The sequence below is a fragment of the Peromyscus eremicus genome, chromosome 1 (genome assembly GCF_949786415.1).
Source record: "Peromyscus eremicus chromosome 1, PerEre_H2_v1, whole genome shotgun sequence".
Classification (NCBI taxonomy): Eukaryota; Metazoa; Chordata; class Mammalia; order Rodentia; family Cricetidae; genus Peromyscus; species Peromyscus eremicus.
The window spans coordinates 175,527,989-175,533,422 of record NC_081416.1 but is presented as its reverse complement, the minus strand read 5'-3'; the positions used below and the strand labels follow the sequence as shown (position 1 = coordinate 175,533,422).

The following is a 5,434-nucleotide window of genomic DNA, read 5'->3' as shown; positions in this document are numbered from 1 at the left end:
CAAAGTCCAAAATGAGATTCTGTATTAAGTGGATTTGGTTACTACATGGAGGAAAAACACTTCGCACAGTGAAGATTGAAATTCATTTTTCAGATGTTTTAAAGGCAAACATACCAGAACACTTATAACTGATTTGCTGTTGTCAGGGATTTGTGTGGATAAAGCAATCAAGCACTTAAAAGAAGTTAAAAACATTCAGTTTTGTGGGGCACTTTGACTCCCATTTTGTAGAACAGAGTTGAGTACTTTCCAAGAGACTTTTCATAGAGGAAGTAGAAAAGGGAGAGTTAGTATCAGCTTAAACAAAAGATAGCTCCACCTGAGTCAGGATGAGCTGAGGGAACTCTGGCCACGTCAAAAGACCATAGACATGTTCTTTGTGGTATTATAGTTACCTCACTCTATAATCTTCTATTTTTAGATGAGATAAACATTAAGCATTGATATATTTAATTTGTGTCAACATTATTGAAATTGTTTTCTTTTATGCCATGACTAGAAAATATCAAGATATTCGGAAAATCTTGCATTATATTTGTTCTATGGGCTGTCATTTTTCACTGTCTCTCATGGGCCCATGTCACATCATCGTGAATGTTTCATTTTCTATGAAACTTGTTGGCTCTCATTCCATCGTTATGGACATCCTGAGTTATTGCTCATTCTCATAGTGATTGACATACATGGAAAGTAACTAAACTTGTCAAACTTTTGAGGAAGAGGTCTGTTTAAGTGTTCAGACTGGCCTTGAACACCTTAGCTTCAAAGTACTTTTGTTTCAGTCTTCCAGTAGTCCAATCAATTAAAGGCTTTACCTCCACTGCAGGTTGTAAATATTTGTCAGTATTTTTCTGACCAGATGAATTGTGTGTCTATATTCTGAAGGTAATTGTACCAAATCACATAATGGACTTCTGGAATACGGCAATGAGAATTCTTTTCTTATCACAAATTTCATCTGGAATGTTGGGAAACTCCTCTCTAATTTTCTACTATCTCATCCTTTACTGTAGAGAATGCACATTAAAGCCCACAGATTTGATTCTCATGCACCTAATGGCAGCCAATGCCTTGATCATTCTCTCTGCAGGAGTGCCCCAAACAATGGCAGTATGGGGACTTAAACATTTCTTGGATGATTTTGAATGCAGGCTCCTATTGTACATTCAAGCATTTGTCAGGAGTGTGTCCACTGGCATCATCTGCCTCTTGAGTGTGTTTCAGGCCTTGACCATTAGTCCCAGGAAGTCCTGTTGGAAGGATCAAAAAGTGAAAGTTGAGAAGAACGTTGGCTGTCACATTTACCTCTTCTGGATCCTGTACATGTTGATAAATTTCATTCCTATTGCATACACATTTGTCAACAGGAATAGCAAAAATGTGACAAGAAGATGAGACTTTGAATACTGTTCCATCGTAGTTCAATATGAAATTTCTGAATATCTCTATGCAGCCGTGGTGGTGTTCCCTGTAGTCTTCTTTTCTGTGTTCATGGCCTGGTCTAGTGGATCCATGATTGTCATTCTTTACAGACATAAACAGAGGGTCCAACACATCCGTAGCACTCATGGTTCTAGCAGAAATTCCCCTGAATCCAGAGTCACCAAGAACTTTCTGATCCTAGTATCTACCTTTCTGGCTTTTAATACTTTCTTCTCCATCTTAAGAGGCTTCATTAGTCTTTTGTATTATCAAAATTGGTGGCTGATAAACATCAATCGCTTAAATTCTCTCTGTTTTCCATCTTTTGTACCCTTTTATTTTCATGGATCATTACTCTATTGTATCCAAGCACTGTTTGTTCTGGATCAGGAATAAAAAGAATGTAATCTCATTTTAACTGTGGAAATATGTTTTGCTTGGTACTTAGTTGTTTACACACCTTTCACACTCAAAAGGTCAATACAGGAATTTAAATTGGTAAATTTTTGTCTTTTTAGGAGTAGCTGAATTGATTATGGCCATTTGTTAGGTGATTAAATAGCAGCCTGCAGGATCAAATCCTAATGTGTGAGGCCCATTGTACTCTTCTACTTGAAGGGCTGAGAGTCTTCCCTCTCTAATTTTCTACTATCTCATCCTTTACTGTAGAGAATGCACATTAAAGTCCACAGATTTGATTCTCATGCACCTAATGGCAGCCAATGCCTTGATCATTCTGTCTGCAGGAGTGTTCCCTGAAGTCCACCTGATACACTAAGGAGCCAGCCAAAAGCTGCCAATAGAATATCTTTTATGTGGCTTTCATTCTGTCTGGGAATCTTGGCTGCTTGGTGATTTCACAGGTAGGTCTCTTTCCTATATTCTAAGTGCACCAAGATGGAAATAGGGCATGGCCATGAAAATGGGACAGGGTGCGCTTGTCCCATTTTAACTGGTGTGCTCTGTACCAACATAAGAAAATAGGATTAATATCTATACAAAAATCAATTAAAAATGACTGATGGTTTTGGGGTAATTCTGAATTTGGTTTGCTAGTATTTCATAGAGAATTTTAGACTTATCAGAGATATTGACTTGTAATTTCCTTTACTGTTGTCCTGTCTTCGTCTGGTTTGGCATCAGTGTAGTGCTGGCCTCACCAAAAGAGTTTGATAGAATTTAAAACATACATAATAGAAATCATTTTGTTGTTTCTCAAATAAACAGAAAAAGGAACAACTATTTGTCCCAGCATTTTGTTCCTGGGCATATACCCAGAGAACGCCATATCATTCCCCAGAGACATTTGTAATTCTATTTCCATTACTGCTCTATTTATTATCAAAAGCAAATGTGGACCACTTACATATCCATACACGGACAAATTGATAATTACATTTGTGTACATATACAAAATGGAATATAATTTGACTACAGTAAAGATGAAATCACAAAATGTGCAGGAAAATTGATGGAATTATGAGGGATAATATACAGCCAGGTCACTTATCATATAGATAGGATAAGATAAAAAGTAGAATATTGAATCTACTTCTAGAAAGCAGCTACTAGTTTTTAATATTTTATATTGGATTAGATTTTTGTATATTGTATACAAATTATGTACATTGATACAAATTTGAGTTGATTTTGTTAGAAAATACTGTACACATACTTCTAATCTTGTTCAAGGTATTGGACCTATACAGCACAATTAAAAATGTAATGCAAATTGCTAGCCCTTGAAAATTATTATTACCTACTAATTAGGATATAAAGAAATACAAGTTGTATTTAGGCACTCACCTATTACAATTGAAGTCACATTAGGTATATTTTCAAAGTCAAACAGAAATATATTTTAGATAAACATGTCATCTTCAAACACTTCAGAGATCTACACAATATGGCATTTAAGATGTTTTAATAATGTAGATTGTTTTTTGTTTATGAAAATGAGACATGTCTTCTCCTGGCAGCACCAATCTACTTCAGAGAAGATAATGGGCATCAAAGAAACTCCATATGGAGTTTACTTTCTTTGTGGTATGTTAGCCACTGGGCGAGAAAGTGTCCTTGCCTCAATGACTGACAGTATGCTGTCCAAAATGGACAAGCAGGACACAAATTGAAGGACTGCCAGTCCTTGCCAAGACAAGGTAGGAAGGCCCCTTAAAAAATCCTACTTCACAGGAATCTGTCAGATATTCTAGGTCTGTAGGCCAAAGATGAACACTCCAACATTGCAGAGAGTTCTTGGGTGACTGTCCAGGCAGCCAGTTATTTGTCATAACTCACAATTTTTTGGAAGTTGCTTGCTTGCTCTTTGCTTTCTTAGGTAACATTATTTCCTTCTTGGATCTCTGAGGGAATAGAATATTATATAGTGATAGTTATTGTTATCTTTGTTAACATATTCAGAAAAGAAACTCACTAAAGATATATAAAGTATGTAAGTTTGGAAGACATAAAAGATAGATCCTTCTGGTTCTCTCTGAGTTCAAGGCCACAGTGGGCTACATGAAATTGATCCGGTATAGGAGTGAAACAGAGCCAGGCAGTGGTGACACACACCTTTAGCCAGCACTTGAGATCTCATGCCTTTGCTTGGGAAGCACACACTCCTTTAATCCTAGGAAGTAATATGGCAGAGCAAAGAAAGGTATATAAGGCATGAGGATACAGGAACTCTCTCTCTTTAGGCTGAGGATTTTGTAGAGGTAAGCACTAGTGGCTGCTGCTCTGCTTCTCTGATCCTTTAGCTCTCACCAGGATATCTGGCTCTGGGTCTTTTATTAAAAGACCATCTAAGATTCAAACATTATCTCCTTGTTTCCTCTTCTTTGCTAAGTTCTATTATACTATGTTCTATTATATTTGGATTTTGATATGTTTCATTATCTTTCTTCCCATCTTTTATTATATCAAATAGGCACCCTGTTATATTGAAAATTTTATATATGAGGACTGTATTTACCTCCTTTCCTCCCATTCTCTACTCCAACTTTCCCTTGCTTCCTCCCAAATTCATAGACTCTTTAAATTTATTTATATATATGGATAATTATAATCTTCAAATCCACATAGTGTTGATCATATGTTTATATTTTTATGGCTGAGGACTTGGTATTGGATTAACATTTAATGGATTCATTCCCAGGGAAGACTAATTTTTCCTCTTTCTGAGCTCATTAATTACCTGTAGCTTTACTTTTTTCTTTTGTTTCTTTCCTTCTTTTTTCATGGTGATTTTTTCTTTCTTCTTGAATATAAATTCATCTCTCATACATGATGTGTCATTGATTAAGATGCACTCTCATGAGAATTATAAATTGCTGTGATACATGTAGTCCTGGTGTTGACATTTTTCTATTGGTAATGATCTTACCAGAAAGAATTGCTAACACTTTTCATATTTTCACCAGACAATAGGCATTTTCCTGTTGAAATTTTAGAAAATGTAAGCTTATAGCTAAGTCTTACATGATAAGCACAATAAATGGACAGAACCAAAAGAATGGGAATAGGATTTGCAGTGTAAATGTTAGAACTCTGAATTCTGACATTTGTTGTTTGATATTACCAAGTCCATCAGAGCCTGGAAATTGAGGTGTAGTGTCTGATGATAAGAAAGGGACAGAATGTTGGGAAGCATGCAGCTGTTGGTGCACTGGCATTGACCAGCCACCTAGTGTTTCCATTTACAAAGCATAAACATGGTGAAGATGCCAGGAGTTGAATAAAGACCACAAAACTGCTCACCAGGACAAGCATGGTTTAGGTGGCTCTAGTCACAGGAGATGGCCAACGGCACAGAATTCTGAAAAGTTTTGGACCCTCTGCTTGTGCTTCAGCAAGAAAAGCACCAGAGAAACATTGGACCACATCATGATTACCAAACACATAACATCCAAAGATCTGAATAAGATGACAAATAATGTGTAGGTTAGATTTTAAGCTTTGGCCATACCACAATATAGAAACTTTCTAATCCCTGTGCAGTTTCTTCCAT

The 5,434-nt window shown here is 36.4% G+C and overlaps 1 pseudogene; it reads left to right on the top strand.

Moving 5' to 3' along the window:
• Nucleotides 1-927: 927 nt before the first annotated feature.
• LOC131899159 (vomeronasal type-1 receptor 4-like) lies at nucleotides 928-1,840 on the top strand (annotated as a pseudogene).
• The last annotated feature ends 3,594 nt before the right edge of the window (nucleotides 1,841-5,434 follow it).